The sequence below is a fragment of the Lutra lutra genome, chromosome 5, assembly GCF_902655055.1.
Source record: "Lutra lutra chromosome 5, mLutLut1.2, whole genome shotgun sequence".
Classification (NCBI taxonomy): Eukaryota; Metazoa; Chordata; class Mammalia; order Carnivora; family Mustelidae; genus Lutra; species Lutra lutra.
Window position 1 is genome coordinate 57,755,586 of NC_062282.1, and position 17,454 is coordinate 57,773,039.

Genomic DNA, 17,454 nt, shown 5'->3' on the forward strand with positions numbered 1-17,454 from the left:
TCATATTTATTCATGGCATTCTTCCACTTTGTAGGCTGTTTGATATTATACACATTTTATTGCATGAAAGGCAAGGCTTGATTTCTTTCTGTACTGGGTTAAAAATGAAGTTCCTTCTGGAGGTGAAAGGGGCATGTTTTGAAGCCCAGAATTGACAGGGAAGAGAGAGTTCAACAATCTTTCTCTTAGGGACTGACTTGGAAATGCATTATGCTTTCTTTGCCAAGCTTACACTAAAATAGAAAGATATATCTTTACACAAAGATTTATTAAAAAAAAAAAAATGCCTGCCAAGTCCAGAAGACACCTCTCTAAAGTGGCAGAGAACAAAATGATCTCGTAGGGATGGTCTAGTGTAATTTCAGATAATTCTATATCAGGTTTCTGAGAACCCTTTTGGAAAGCTGTTATATGTTAGTGCTGGTTCTCAAAGAAATGGAAAATTAGTATTTTCTTTCTCAGCCTACAATTTATTGATCAAAGAAAACTTATTTTTGGCTTTGTAGTGTTGCAACAATCTGAAGCATATTAATAAAGAAAGAGAGTTGCTTCTTGGGGAGATAACCTTGATGACTATAATTTTTCTCATGAGTATCAATGCTGCTTATGTGCCAATACATCACAAGTGAAGGGGAAGGGAGGGGAGCAGATGTTGCCTAGCAAGGGAGTACAGAGTTCTGTGTATTTTGCTTTTTCTTCTTCCAGCCTTTCTCGAAGAGCTCTTATCCTTCACTCTTTATTCTGGAGAAGGTCTTGAGAAAGGCTTTAAGAAAGGCTTTTTGAATATAGAGGTTAAAAGAGTGGACAAGGAGTTGCCTAGTTCTGCTCATTGGTTCTGTCCGATACGGTAATTGGAGGACTCAACCATAGTTTATTCCTATATATAATGCATGCTTCTGTTCCAAGAGCCACATGGGTCATATCCTGTTCTACCACCTTTGTGCTGTGTCACCTGGGCAAATGACCTAGTCTCTCTTTGTCTCAGTTTTCTCATTTGTAAAATGAGCGTATTAGTCGTTCTAATCCAGATGCAGATAGAATGAGTTAATGTTTTAAAAGTATGTAGAAAATTGGTAAATAACTTTGTGTTTATTACATGAAAATAATGTGTTTAAAATTCATTAATGAGGGACTCCTGGGTGGCTCAGTGGGTTAAGGCCTCTGCCTTAGATTCGGGTTGTGGCCCTGGGGTCCTGGGATCCAGCCCTGTATTGGGCTCTCTGCTTAGCGGGGAGCCTGCTTGTGATCTCTATCGAATAAATGGATAAAATCTTAAAAAAAAAAATTCATTAATGAGTGTATAATACATAATGAGTACTCTGCTAGGTGTTGGTGACTTACTGCAACAAAAAAAGAAAAACTTCAAAGAAAGGTAGACCACCAAAGTAGTTAACTGGTCATGTTTCGGAAATTTACTTTTTAGTTCGTATTTACAAACACCTGCTTCATGAAGCCCACTGCACTAGCTACAGAGGAGGCAGGGGTAACAGTCAGCATTTCTGTTGTCTAAGAACTCTGTCTAGTGGAGGAGGGAAAATGAAATATAATTATAATGTGATAGGTGATTAGCATAGACACAGTGTAATGTGATTTCATAAAAAGACTCACCTCTCTGCCTGCGGACGGGGTTAGAGATGGGGAACACCTGAAGGGGAAGTGGCATGTGAGTCTGGTCTCCTTGTCTGAGTCAGTCTGGTTAGGACAGGGAGGAAGACACTGAACAGAGAGAGAAGTGAGCCTTGGAGTAGGGTATGGAGGGAAGAAGGGAAGTGACGAGGCATGCTCCATCAGGAAGGGCTCAGTGGATCAGAGTCAAGAGTGTAGGTACCGCCTTAAAAGAGAAAGGAAGATATTGAACCGTTTTTAGTTGGGGAGGGATATGGTCTGAGAGGCAAGGATTTTATTTGATAAACTGCAATCTCATGCCTTTAGGAGTAAAAGTCGAGCGGAGGCCAGACTAGAAAAGGCTCAAAGCCCAAATTGATGAGAGATGATGAGGCTTGAACCTCATCACCTTGAGAGACGTGAGAAAGTAGAGATAGATATATAAACAGTTACCAGTAGGACTCCAACAAAGTCATACTGACTGTTATCCCAGAATGGGATTTGAATTGAAAAAAAAAAGCATGATAGTGAATTTATTGTTCTTATGGTATTGAAAAGTCTTATGTGGCCTTTTTAGACTTTAAGAAGAGAGGGAAAATATGGCGTTAGTCGTCATCAGGTGGTGTCTTTCTGAGCAATTCATGCCATCTTACCATGTTGTGAGCTTAGATTACCTATTGGTGCTTCTTGCTGCCCTCTTTCTAGGTCCCCATTTTTTGGCATTCTTGATTTGGCTTGGGAAAATTTTTACATATTACTTTTGACTTAGAAGTAGAAGGGACTTTAATATAGGATTTTCTTTGGCCCTTTTCTTAAATCATAGATACCTGAGCAGAACCCGTGAAAGGATCCTTGGAGATCATCTAGTGAAGTGGTGGGAGAAAACTGTTTTATTTCAGATGCCATCAGCAAAGTCTTAATCGTGGCTGCTTGGAGTGCTGTGTTGACAAAGAATGTGAGGCCCATATGGTTTGGTGGAAAAGTGACAAGATCAACTAAAGATGCCCATCATGGGTGCAGCAGGGCGGAGCAGAAGCACATATGCTTCATGTATCCATTTGTAGGACAAAGAATCCAAGCTCTTAGCATCAATGGATTTGACAAAGGTCACAGATTTAGTTAGGAGTATAGCTGCAAAGAAAACCAGGTCACGTGGCTCCCAGTGCCAAGATACTTCTTTCATTTCTTCCGTAAATACTTGCCAAGGTCGACAGGGTCCAGGCCACTTTTTCTTCTGTTTTAGTTTTTAATGCTGGATTCTCCGCCTTTCTCAATGCAGACCAGGTCCCTGCTTTCATGGAGACCATCTTCTAGTGGGAGGTGGATAATAAATACATGAATAAGATAAGATCAGATGGCTGTTGAAGATAAGGGAAACAATAAAACCCTGGGTGTGGTGATAGGAAACTGCATGGCAGTGGGGCAGCCAGTCAGAAAAATTGCTTCAGAAAAGAGGACTTTTCAGCTGAGACTTGAATGAGAAGAAAGAGCCAGTGAGGCCAAGATCTGACAGAGGGGGATACCCCAGGTGATAGGTACGGATAGGCAGGTGCAAAGACACTAAAGCTGAAAGTAGCTTGAGTGTTTGAGGAACAGAAAGAAGGCCTGCTGGGCTGGGGCACAGGGAGGGAGCGGGACAATAGTACCTGGGAAGATGGGAGAGTTACACAGGGGCCAGATTACGTATCACCTTCTCTTGGGGAAGGGAATCCTAGGGTCCTGCTCAGTGGCCCAAGCAGTAGAAAAGTGAAGGGCTGACTGTGGGTCTCCAGTTTCTTAGTGCAGTGTATTTGAAAGTCTCCAGGAGTGCGTAGCCCTTTCTTTCTTTTTATAGGAAACTCCTTGATTATAACTGCCAAGATCAAACAGCTGATAAGATCAAAAACTTTGCTCTATATAGATTAGAGTGGAAAATAGAAACCTGGAATAAATGTGTTTCCTTCAGGTGACCTTAGTAAAACATTCATGGGGTGCTGACAAGTACTTTGAATTTATACAATGGGGAACACAGTTTAAATACTTTGATATATTGCAAGCAGCTTCTACGGAATCTCAAAAAAGATTGCGAAGCTCATTTAAATCTTGTACCAACCCTGTGAGAATTGGTAGGAAATAGCTATAGCTATATTTTTTTCCAGATGGATAAAATGAGGCAGAAAGATTAAATTATTTGGTTTCAGATTTCTTCCCATAGTCTTGCATTCAGTCTAACAGATACATCCTATACACCTTAATTTATAAATAAATCTGTGGTTGAAATCCAAAATGTGGTAAAGCATCAATTAGACTCTTTTGGGTTTTTAGTTCCAAGGTCCTGATTTGTGTATTTACCTTACTAATTATGAGTAACAAACAAAATAAAATGAGTCTTTAAGGATTCATGTACTTGAGCAATATACTGAGCCTACTGAATTTATTTTACTTGGCAACTTATTCCTAAATATTTTTTGCTAGGGTTTATGGTGGTCAAGTTTGAGGTTGCCCCATTTGATATTTGCGTATATTCCATTAACGGCATTGTCCTTTTCCTTCCCTCCCTGTCTCCCCCACTCTCCCCCTCCCTGGGCCGATTTACCTTTTCTGTGCATTCTGTTCCTTATAGGCTGTGCTCTCAAGTGACAGCTTATGAGTTTAATAAATCCAGGCAAATGTGTAAATGGATGTTAATGGTCCACATTCCCCTTCAGCATAGCATGTATACACTTTAATGGTGACCTTTGATGGTTAATACCTAACTCAAAGGAATGACTAATGGCAGAATTAGGAAGCCAAGTAGATTTGGAGGTCAGTGTTGTAGCTAATTGAAAGTAATACATTTGGGGAAGTCAAGGACTTTGTGTGCCCCTCAGATAATCAAGATATGCCTATTCCCAGAGCCAGCTCTCCTTCTAAAAGGTGGGTCTCATTATACAGGATTTCATGAGCCTCAAATGGTTTTTCTGATATGGATATATAAAGATGTGAGCTGTACCTATAATGTTTCTCAACAAATTAACGGAACTTTATGTCGATGTGCAAAGAAATATGTGGACAAGAAGTGAAGTTCAGGAAGAATCTAATTATCATCTGCAGAATCATTTCTTCCCCCACTTCTTAAAAGATAATTGTGTTTTTAATGAGTCTTTTGTTTCCTACCATATTCTTTCTGTGAACAGGCCAAACTCTGGTCCTTCTTTCTTCTCTCTTGTTGACCTGGGATCTTAAGACCTATTTCAAGTTGCAGTGAACCAGGGATATAACCTATAAGGGAGGAGTCCAGAATAAATGGACCTTAAGGTTTTATTTTCAGTGTATACCTGATGTATAGCACATAAATCCTATATTGATAGGAAAACTCATCCTAAGGGGACACTTCACATTCAACTTTAAAAATCTATCTATTTAACTAAGCTCTCAAAATATTGAATTTCATAATCTCCCTGTGCAATATTTTCTTCCTTAAAGGAAGATAAATGAATCTTTAAATCTGCTTTCTATATAAAGGTATATGCAGGTATATGCAGAAAGGAAATGATTCTGCCAAAAGTACAGAAAAAGAAAAATTATATTTATATCCAGAACAAGTTAGGCCATCTTCCAGAGCTTTTAATATCAGCAATGCATTTACTAATTCTATTGAGAAATGTAGACTTGTTATATTATTCTGATTAAATCTGGTTTGAGCCCTGAGTTAGTAAAGGATTTTTTTTTTAAATTTTAAACAATGTAAATATGTGTCTCTAGGACTGCTATAATTCAGACCAATGGTGGCTGCATGGAGACTAACTTCACCTGCCACCACTTTCACTGATTAGGAATAACACTAGCCTAGGAGTAAAGCAATGTGGTTTTTCTAAGAAGATTCACTTTGTGATCTCTGGCTCTTTACTTTTCACAGGACTTTGAATTCCTCATCCACAGACCAGATGGTTAGGGGAAAGTTTATTTTCAGGGTGTGTTTTACTGATAAAATTCTAGGATTCCAAGAAACAAAGGCAAAAAATATAAATGTTTTTGTAAGGACAGAAGGAGATTTTGTGATGTACTACCCTGGGTCCATCTCCCTAATATTAAGTTGTGACTCCCATAGCAATTTGTCTGTATTGTTTTATTTTATGTGCACCTTGGAATATAATTATTTATATACTTGCCTTACTTCCCCTCCTATATTGCAAGTGAAAAGTGATATAAAGTATGACTTTATATAAAACTTTGCCCCTGATAGGCATTTGGTAGAGCTCTCCTGGAAGGTTGCCTCCCACATAATGTTTTTGTGTAGCTTATAGAAAGGGGCATCATTGCCTTATTTTTAATTTCCAATATGACATTCACTGCTTCCTTTGTTAAGACTTTCCTGAACATGTGTTATGAACAGAGCACTGTGCTAGAAGTTGTGAGGGTTATAAAGCTTCTATCTCCTATCCCAGAGAGTTTATAATCCAGTGGTAGTACGCGGACACCTGCAAATGAGAGAGTCACCAGTGTCAGGGGCCTTGGCAATGCCCAGCAATAGCCAGTGTTTAATAAATGATAGCTGGTTTCTTTATTGGCTACAAATACAATTTGTACTGTTATTACTGTTTTCATTATCTCTAGAAGCTAGATGATTAAATGGGAAAAACAACAAGAATATCCTATCGTGATTAGACAGTGTTGATGTATCATCATCATAGGCATGTGGATTTGGTTAAAATGGTTGGTGGTACCTTGAAAAATATATGGTGTCTCCTCACAGTAGAACTAAATAGCTGTACTGCTTTGAGCACAATGCATAGTTCCTAGAATAGTAATAAAACCATCACCTAGGGACTTGTTAGAAATGTAAGTTCTCACTGAGTTGCTCCAGAAACTCTGGGAGTGGAGTCCATCAGTCTGTGTTTAAAGACATACCTTGGATGGTTCTCATGTGGCCTAAAGTGTGAAAACCATCTTTCCAGAATGTCTGCAGAGATGTGGTATAATAACCTGGGAGGAGTGTGTGAAGGTGAGATGCCAAAGATAAAAATGGGTTAGAAGAAAAATTTCATAACCCCTACACCCAGAGAGTTTACAGCCTAGTGAGAAGCAAATAATCACTAAGATAAGTATGCAGTCACAAACTAGAATACATGTTGCAAGTGCAAAGAACCCATGCAATCATTGCCTGGATCAGAAGAATTGAGGAGTATAATGTTTAGGCAAGATCAACTGAGGAATGAGTTTGAGCAGAGCTTGTGCTGTTGATGCTGTGTGGGTATACGGAGGTGGCCTAGAATCAGTTAGGGGGCCTATTTAACAAAATGCTTTTGTGTAGTTCTTTTCCCTGTGTTTTGTATTTTTCTTGGAGTTAGTGGCCATATTGTGTTTGATTTTTCTTGGGCTGATCTAGTACTTTTAATTATTTACACAGATATACATAGACATAGATATAACATTTACACATTTACACAGATACATAGATGCACATATATATGGAAATATATGGAAAATTTTCGTTGGTGACTATAATATTCAGCACACAACCTGCTTTGTACTATTTGGTGATAAGTTGTATTAAGTACCGACGGTTTACTGGGCACTGCCCTTGGTCCTTTACATGTGAATTTTAAATGAACTTTCACCATATTTCTTTAGGTAGGATTGTTGACTCTATGGTAAGTAAAATGGCTTTGTGAGATGAAATCAGCTGCGCCAGGTCACACAGCTAGCAAGTGATAGAGCAGGGTTCAATCAGGCAGTCTTGTTCTAGATTTCTCTCTTTCAACCACTACATGGAGAATTCATGGGACAGAATGTTTCTCATTAAAAGTATGTGCACAAAAAGGGAAGCTCTGCCTCACGAATTTCTGTTTCATCTTGACCTGTGATTTTCCTGTCCCACACATCTCATGACTTGAAGAGAAGATATCAGGTGTTATAGTTCATTGGATTTGAAGCAACCTCATAAAACCTCAAAAAAAACATCATATGCACATTCAGAGAAGCTGGGAATTTTAACTTCTACAGATATAGAACTTGAGCCATTTCTGAAAAATGGCAAACCAGGACATCGCTCTGAGTATATGAGCGTGGGTTTGGGGAGAGGAGCACTATAAATAGACAGTCCGGCGTATTTCAGGGCAGCAGCCACGGGGGAGAGGGCGGTGTCTCTACCAGCTGGCAAAAAATGGATCCTACGTCTTCCCTCTCCAACTTCCAAATTTTTCTCCATGTCTTGGCAAATGGTTAGGGCGGCCTTTCTATTTTCACGTATTTCCTTCAACTTGCCCTATTAGAATTTCCTCCCTTTGTTTTAAGTACCCTTGATATTAATTTCCCCTTTATGTTAAATGATACAGAAAAATTAGAGGGGCACCTGGGTGGCTCAGGCAGTAGAGCACGTGACTCTTAATCTCAGGGTTGTGAGTTTGAGCCCCACACTGAGTGTAGAGATTACTTAACTATAAGTCTTTTAAAAAATAAAAAATAAAATTAGAAAAATACATGGTGTATATTGTCCCAACTGTTAATCCTCATTATCGATTTAAGATCGAAGAATTATATAAGCTAGAAAGTAACAAAACGAAACTTATTTATTTCTAATAAGAATGCTGGTGGCATAATAATTAATAAAAACAAATACAAGGGTAATGATGTTACCTTATGGAACTCCTTTGAATACCTTGCAAATTATAAATTGTTGATTTAATTTCTAAGCTAATACATATCGATTTTATTTAAGCTTCAACACTGCATTAAGGAAAACCCCAAAGATCATCACTTCAAATTTCAGATATGGAGTTAAGGAAAGTTTTAGGCAACAAGTTTCCCTGGAATTTCTAACTTAACTAAAGTAATTGAGTAAGGTCAACTTCTGTGAATGTGTATGGCTCCAAATTGTTGTATTAATATTTTGACTTATATTTTCATGCGTAGTTACTTTGATAATCTCTAAAATCAGCGTATTTATAGTGGAACCACAAATTCACTAGATGTAACAATGAATTCACTGGCTCATTTTCTTTACCTGCCTTAACATCTAATTGAGAACTACTGTGTGGCCTGCAGCTTCCCATGTGAGGTGACTTGTAGCCACCAGAAAGGCATCTTTGACCAAATAAAACTAGTTACTTTAAGTTGGGCTGAAAATAAGAATTTTGTTAGTTTAGTGGAAGCAGAAATATTTCCCACATGTGTACCTTCCGTATGAATTGTCCCTTTAAAAAATTAAGCTCTCAATGAGAATTAGGGGTTTTTGAAATGAGCGAAAGCAGTTGTCTGTAGGGGATTCAAAAAGCAGTTGGTATGCAGCATTCCGTACACTAAATAGCTTTCATGAAAACAGTACTGCTTTTATCCGATTTCTTTTAACATGCAGGTTACTAATACATTTTCAAATTTAATCGTTTAGAAATTTTCGTACCCTTCTATAACTATTAGTTGGATAGTACATCTCTACCTGCGAGAGTGACTTGATGCATTCATTTTACTACAATGAAAATGTCATTTAGAAAGCCATTAAAACATAACCTTAAAATTAACATTGTGACCCTATAAGGAAACATTAAATGGGTTGAAAAAGAATGATCTTGAAAAGGAAAGGCCTGCCTTTAGAGTACAAGTTTAAAAAAAAAAGAAGAAGAAGAAGAAGAAGAAGAAGAAGAAGAAGAAGAAGAGGAAGAAGAGGAAGAGAAGAAGAAGAAGAAGAAGAAGAAGAAGCCTCTAATGAATAATTACTTTAATGAGCTTCTGGTCTCCGAGCCCTCACATTGACTTGCATTAATGCTGTTAAATGTTACGGTCTGACACATCAAAATATTCATTTTACTCCGTTTTTATACAACAAAGCAATGGCATATCCTAAACTGCTCCATGAGGCACTTCTTTAGCAGGTAACTTTATTATCAAAACACGTGTTTTGTCCAGGATCCTTCTGGAGGATTTTCCTAAGATATTAATAAGACCGTGGATCAACTTCAAACCCTCTAGCATCTTAGTACACTCACCTGAGACCCCAGTGCCCAGGGCATCTTTCCACAGAAGGCATTTTAGCAAACCAGTTAACACTGAAGGCTGTGGTGTATGATGCAGTGTACAAATATTACTTGTGCAATCTGGGACAAATTGCACAGCCTTCTTGTGCCTCCAGCTTCATATATGTTAAATGAGAAAAATGTAGTGCTAGTATAAGGAGTTACTTTGAAGGGTGAATGAAATGACCTGGGCGCAAGCTTGGCATAGCACCATCTTAAAAAAAAAAGGGAGACTGTGATTAGCTAAAGAATGATATATCTCAGCATGGGTTATAAGGTCCACTGTGACCTGGTCCCAGTTTATTATAGAAGGTTATTTCTTGGTGTTTCCTTTTCACCTCTTGCTTCTTCCTTTATGTTCTGGCCAAGGAGAGTCTTAAATTCAAGTGTGCATCACAGGAATCCTAGTGGGCTTGTTAAAGATGGCTGGGCCCCGCCTTCAGAGTAGCTGAATCAGTAGAGTGGGGTAATGGGGGCAGAAGTACATACTTCTAGCAGGTTCACAGGTGACACTGATGTTGCTGATGTGTGGACCATACTTTGAGAACCACTAGTCTTGTCTCCCGTTTCTAGAAAATGCCACTCTCCATTCCCTCAGTTGGAAAGTTGACACCAAGGCCCTACTCGCAGGTACCACATCCAAGTCTTCACTAATTCCTTCAGCCAGAATTGACTGTGTGCTTTCTACCTTTGTAACTCTTATTTCCGGTTGCTTTTATAGCACTAATCACCTTGTGCTGTAATTATTCAGTTTGCATGTTGCATGTTTATCTGCCCAGATGGACCATGCATTCTTCCAAGGAAAGAACCCATGTCAAATTCATCTTTGTATTTTTAGGGTCATATGTACTACTTTGGTATAAGGTAGCTACTAAATAAACATTGCCTAAATGAATGAATAATCAAACATACCTTCGTGACCTTGGTTTATTCCCTTGCCTTAGTAAGAGTAGTTTTGTCCTTCAGAAATACTGTTATTAAGCCTGATGGTCCTGGTCTCTTCTTCTAGACCCTGTGCCAGTACATATTTTTAAGGTCATAAAACCTCTAACTCGCTGGAATAGGTACTCTTTTCCCTAGGCACTCATTGCTCAATTTTGTTCTTTCTTCCCTCATTTTGACTAGTTTTGTGAGGGCTGCAACAATACCTAGTTGATCTCACCTGCCCCCAGAACCCAGTAAAGTGGCTGGAATATAGGAGACTCCAGGGAAATGTGTGTGGAATGATGGCAGGTTGAGGGAGCATGTCTAGGCTGGGGGAGTGCTCTGGGCTGGGGCAGCCTAGTCTGAGAAGCTGGCTGAATCTATCGCTGGTACCCCCAGCTCTCCACTTCTTTCCTGGGACCCTTTCCAAAGATCTTCAGAGTCCCACTTTCCACTGACTCTCCAGGCCATATAAGACATAGGGAATGCCATTAAGAAGCTACGGGTGCCTGGGTGGCTCAGTGGGTTAAGCCGCTGCCTTCGGCTCAGGTCATGATCTCAGGGTCCTGGGATCGAGTCCCGCATCGGGCTCTCTGCTTGGCGGAGAGCCTGCTTCCTCCTCTCTCCCTCTCTGCCTGCCTCTCTGCCTACTTGTGATCTCTCTCTGTGAAATAAATAAATAAAATCTTAAAAAAAAAAAAAAAAAAAAAGAAGCTACCACCATAGCTCAAGCAAAATACAACGAAACCCCAAACTAAGCAGTAGTGCGAGAGCAAGGTAGAGATGCTGAATGGGAGACGTTTCGTGGAAAAGTGAATCTCTAAATTGACCAATTTGGAATATTGAGCTTCAGGCTCTGGGACGAAAGTGACCTGTGTTTGAATCCCAGTTTTTGTACAGATCTTGTACTGTAACTTCTTGAGTCTTGGTTTCCTTATCTGTAAAATGGAATAATAAATTAATAGGAGTATTTAATGAGTCAATACATGTAAGTTAGCACAGTGCTTGGAATATGGGCAGTAGTCAAGATCTAGAACTCTGTAGGGTAACTCCAATAAATTGTCAGTGCATACTGGGCTCAGGCCATGTCCTGTACACAAAAGGTATGTGCTGTTTTTTATCTACAAACACTTTACACAGAGGTGGGTAGGAAAAGCTGACCACACTGGAAGAATCCTTTGATCATATGTCATCTAGTTTTCATTACCAAGGGAATAATCCAGTGCAGACTTTCATGTGGTTGGAGTTCATAAAAGATAGTGACCAGTGTTGTACAAGCTGGACAGCACTTACACTCCATACCTATGCGGTAGTCAGGGAGCCAAAGTTTAACAATTAGTTGAAATATGGGAAATAAAAGGAAGGATCTGGGACCTTAGTAGAACTTTCTTGTGTATAAGGTTCATTGTATATTATAGCATATTGCTATAAGCATTTATCTCTTAAGGCTAAGGAGCATAAATTCAATTAGATGGCTAGGGCACAGCTAATAACGGAGTTATTTGAACCCAGTGTACAAACAGTCACCCCATGCGAAGAATGACCCAGGAATTTTAATGGGCTGATACAGACCATCTGTAGAAATACAGATCAATGTGTGTATATGTGTGTGCTTTTATAATCCGCAGATGGTGCTGCTAATGAAGAGATTTCCTAAACATCTTAGTTTGGGCAGACGAAAATAATAGTAGCTAACACATGTAGTGATGACTCTGTGCCAGGCCTAGTTCTGAGTGCATTTACATTTATTAAACTCTGTCATCCTCACGACAGCATGTGGTAGGTACTGTAATGATTCATAATTTGCAGATGAGCTAACTGAGGCACAGAGAGGTTAGGGCATTCACAAGGACCCATGTGACCTCAAGACACTGTGGCTTCCAAGGTTATGCTCTCCGCCAGATGTCATTGGCAATACTGATTCCTGTTTCCAACCTGGAAAACTGTGCCTGCAGCCTGCCAGGATTAGTGCAGCCAGGGTTAGCCAGGTGGGACCACACCTAGGGCTTGTCTGTCTCCTGCCACACACTGTCCAAGGAGTGACAGTGATTCAGTCAATCCTGTGCTGAGTTTTTATCACCACCTTCTTTGGGATACCCACACATTCCAAATGCTAGTCCCATCCTCTTATTTGCTCAGACAAGTAGATTTGTCACTTGAAACAATCTTTTAATTGTTTATTTTCCTCTGGCTTCTTTCCAGGGCTTTGTAGCGAATGCTAAATGCTGTTTAAAAAATGTTTTTCTTCTTGTGGAATAGGTTAGCATGTGTGTTGGTTAACTGTTACATTTTGAACTTCCCACTTGGTAACTGACAGCCAGTAATTAAGCATAACTTGAACTCTGACCATGTCTGCATGTCGTTCTGTACCCTGTCACCAAATTTCTATCAAATATTCTCTGTGAAAACAGCATACGACGAAATGCTTCCTGGCCTAACAGTAACTCAGTGTGGTTAGGTTAAAACACTGATGAAGGGTTAGATATCTAGAAATTCTCTTACTATGTTACAAATATTTTTATTTCTTCTTGAAAACATAGTTTTTATATAATGTATCAAATACTTATTTTCCTTAGGGACACAAAAACTCTAATCAAGGAATAGAAGGTGAAGAGAATGATACTTCTTGAGATACCTACTACATGCCAACCGTGGGCCAATTGTTTTCCTGACTGTAAAATGGGGTAATGTACCTTCTACCTGGCTGGTGGTGACACTTCTGATTGAGAGCCTGTGTCCTAGCACCTTTGACAGAGCATAGGACTCTGACTTGGGGATTTGTCTCAGATACCACTGTGATTCCTAAGCTACAACTCACTGATCCGTCACTATAGGGACAGGTATAGGCCAACCAGCTCTTTTGATAGGGGGTCCCCATCCCCCAGAGAGTCACTGAGACCCTCTAGAGTAGCACTGATAAGTAGCATTTCTTTCTTTTTTTTTTTTTAAATTTTATTCATTTATCCATCAGACAGAGATCACAAGTAAGCAGAGAGGCAGGCAGAGAGAGAGGGGGAAGCAGGCTCCCGGTCAAGCAGAAAGCCCGATGCAGGGCTCGATCCCAGGACCCTGGAATCATGACCTGAGCCGAAGGCAGAGGCTTCGACCCACTGAGCCACCCAGGTGCCCCTAAATAGCATTTCATAGTTCTGAACCAACAGAGAAATAAAAAGGTAAGGAATATCACCCTACTTACTAATAAAACTGATATTAGAAAACAGAATTGGAAAAACATGCCCTGCTAGGACATAGACAGAATTTGGAACCCCACAAAAATATCTTAGGGGGAAGAAGTACCAAACCCCTCTTTTTAAAAATTTTAGTTTTTTGTCGTTATTGTTATTTTAACAAAAAGTAAAAAATCTTCTACAGCTTGATAACATTTTATATGTGTATGTCCATGCGTAGCCACCTCCTAGATGTAGCACTTTCCCAACATCCCAGAAGGTTCCTTCCTGAAGGTAAACCCTCTTTGGACCTCTATCACCACACACACAGTTTGGACAGACCCTTTCAAACATTATGATCTTGAGAAACAAAGTAGCGCTGTGCATCTTGTGAGGAAGCTTGCTTTGGAGAGAGAGAAAAAGAAAGGGGGGCGGTGGGAGAGAAAGCAAGAGGGAGAGAGAGAGATAAAACACAGGAGAGGGAGAAAGGGACTGAGTGATGACAGAGAAGTTCCTTTAAAATTTACCAAGGGATTAAGTCCCTCTAGCCTCCCCTGGGAAGAATTTGGGGGAGGGGAGGTTGTCACATTTGGCCAGGCAAGTTATGCTAATAGATCACCCTTCACTTGGGAAGAAATACCAGTACTGGAGAAGTCGACCCCTACATGGATATGTGAATCCCTAGAGATACATGATGCTATAAAAATATGCACAAAATATCATAGGATTAACATGATACATCTTCCAGGAGCATCAATTTTACTCAATAAGTTGGGGGGAATATTATTTTAATACTAACACAAATATGGAGATATTTATGGAGCAGAATATAAAATTCACATGAATTTTTAAAACAAAACATAATACTTTAAAGCTTTTTTAAGCTAGCTTTGGGCTGCTCTGGGCTAAGCCCCCAGGTCCCCCAGGGGTATATGTTCTTCCTGCTGCCTAGGGTAACTTCAGTGGAAAAAGTCTGGAAGCTCTCCTAGGACCCTGAGCATGAAACCTTTGTTAAAGCACCAGCATGAACTTGGCAGTGTAAGCAGACTGAAAAGCAGGGAAGAGAGGGATTCAGAATCAGGGGGAGATAGTCATCAGAGAGTCACATGGCCCAGGAGGCAGGTACACAGCAAAGCCACAAATGGGTAAACTGACCAGTGGCCAGGAAAGAGGGAAAGGAACAGAGGATGAAAGAGAGAACATAAAGCCTAAAGAGAGAGACTGGCCAAGATAACAAGGGAAGGGAGAAGGACTTAAAGGTCAGGACTGAGGCAGAAACCGGCATCCTGGTCTGTCTCCTGTTTTTATGGTCGGGAGAGCAATGCCACACCACTCTGCCTGGCTCTGTCAGGGATCCTCTCTGAGGGAGGAAGGTCACGTGGGATGGTGGGATTCTGTATGCCCAAGGGTGGTGCTCACTATTGTTTCCTGGCAGTTTAGTTTATGTATGCCTGGTGGTCATATCCGGCCACTCCATAGAATAGAAGAGAGGAGATAAGAATCCTGATCCTGTCAAGTGGGACTTGCTGCATAAAGTTGAAACACAGGTACCTGTGTGGTAGGGTATGGCTGCCAGGTGTTTTTATTACAGATGCTGGGGATTGGGTAAACTGGAAGTCCGGTGCATTGTTTAAAGGCACTCAAATGGAAAAACAAAGGAAGAAAAACAAAACAAATAAACCTGGCTGGCTAGCCAGCTCAGCTTTTCTGCAGTATTTGGTTTGCCAGACTTCAGTTTTGTCACCCTGTCTTCTCTAACAGAACTTTTTCCCTGTAATCTCACCAGATTGGTGGTGGTTGTGTTTTGTTTTGTCTGATTCCCTAATCATCAATGGGAGCCAGGCTATTATTCAGTCTCCCAGAAAGAGAAGTCAAACCCAGAAATTATGTAATTTTCCAAGGCTGAAAAACCTGTAAAAGTTAGGAACAAATTAGAAACAAGGGTCTTTTTTTTTTTTTCAGAAGTTTTAAATTGTGATATATACTTTAGAGCTTCCAAACCTCTCAAGAATGTTTACTACAGACCATAGAGGTAGAAAGCCATGATCCTCTGCAGAAATGTGGTTTGCAGAATATTTATCCATTGAATAGTTATCAAATATAATAGTGCTATTTAACAAAATACAGTGACAACTTTGCTATTTTAAATAATATGTTTCAAAATAAACAATAACAGCAAAGTGGGGCCTCTTGAAAGTCAAGAGAAGAAATGGTTATTGATTTGGAAAAAATAATTGCTTTAACAGCAGAAACATTTTAATATGAAACCTAAAAAGAAACTGTCAGCTGATGTGGTCAAAGACTCATTAATAGACAAATATTGGACAGCTTTTTCACTAACTGTTATCTTGGTGACATCACTTTATATAATGAATTTTGATTTTTTTTGGCATATGTGTACAAAATCCAATGAAACACTGAAAGGAAAAAATGATAAAAATTAGTGAAGGGTGAACAATTTCTCTGACTAGGTGATTGTTCATAGCATTCATTATTAGCAGTAGATTTTTTTTTACAACTTACGCTTGTTAGGTTCTACTTCTTGTTTTATTTTTCTGAAAACTTTGTCATGAATGCTGATTTCATTCAGCAAGTGGAGAGTTTTCAAAATGCCTATCAAACCGGAATTAGATTCTAAGCCTGACCTGACTGATGTTGCATATTTCTTTGACTTAGAAGTTAGAGACCTATCATCATTCAACTTTCTTGGACCCCTTTTCCCACTGTTTTAATAGCCAAACTCAGATTTCTTTGCCTAGTATCATTGCGAGCTCGGTTGAAGAAAGTAGTATTTTTTAAGTACATACGTCCTCGCCTGATTTCCGGCTTTTGGTAGCTAGAATTTAAGTATAATGGTATAACTCCACTAGCCACAGAAGCCTCTGTACTGACTTTAAAACCCCATACAAAAAATTACCTCTCTCCTGGAGGTGAAGTCACATAGGAAAAACATTATTGTACCCTCACACTTGTGAACAATTCTATTGTTAACGATGGCATATTAAGCTGGTAGCCTTATTCATTAATACAAAATACAGCAGAGTGCATTTTCAAGTGTGTGCAGTGAATTGCATACACACTGCACATTATTGTCATCAGCGTTGTGCTGAGGGAATTTAGCAAAACTCTTTAGAGGCACCCCATAATAGTTGCCTGTAATTGTTTCAAAATTGGTTTTCTGGGGGTTAGAGCTCGGTTTTTATTATTGTTGTTATTTATTAATCTCATTCTATGATTGTCACAACTGATCCTGGCTTTGCTAACACTTTCAAAACACAAACACTATATGATTTCATATCATCAAATAATTTCAGTACTACACTTCACCTTTAACTGAGTAGAACCCTCATACACTTTTGAGCTATTAGCAGAATTCCTTAAATTTGACATAGGGTTATAGGTCCACTGAGAGCAAGTGTTTGCCAATAAATAGAAAATGCCACTCCTTCTCATTTATCAAAGTTCTCTGCTTCCTCCCTCCCTCCCTCCCTCCCTTTCTCTCTTTCTCTTTTTCTTTCTTTCTGTTAGGTAAGTCCCTATATCCTTGATTTTTAAAAGATAAAGAAACAGATGGCATGTATTTTCACAATTCTTACAGAAGCTTTCAATGAACTTGGTTATTTATCCTGGTTCACGGAGATTACCGTAAAGCACAAGGTTAAAAAAAATGGATTTTATTTCTAGTTTATTTCTAGTGTTTTATGTTAATACATAAGAGTTTTCCATTTGTTTAAAGAATTTTTATTTTTAAGTTATCTCTACACCCAACATTGGACTTGAACTTAGAA

The 17,454-nt window shown here is 39.3% G+C and overlaps 1 protein-coding gene and 1 long non-coding RNA gene across 4 annotated transcripts in view; one reads left to right on the top strand and one right to left on the bottom strand.

The window, feature by feature from the left end:
• Window positions 1-17,454, top strand: part of TENM2 (teneurin transmembrane protein 2) — a 1,307,492-nt gene that overhangs the window by 225,817 nt on the left and 1,064,221 nt on the right. The gene's annotated exons all lie outside the window — the stretch shown is intronic.
• The window catches only part of LOC125100693 (uncharacterized), a 30,559-nt gene continuing 15,582 nt past the window's right edge, over window positions 2,478-17,454 (bottom strand). For both annotated transcript variants that reach the window (XR_007127625.1, XR_007127626.1), the window contains one exon: window positions 2,478-2,915. This is a non-coding gene — a long non-coding RNA (uncharacterized LOC125100693). The remainder of the gene's footprint in view (window positions 2,916-17,454) is intronic.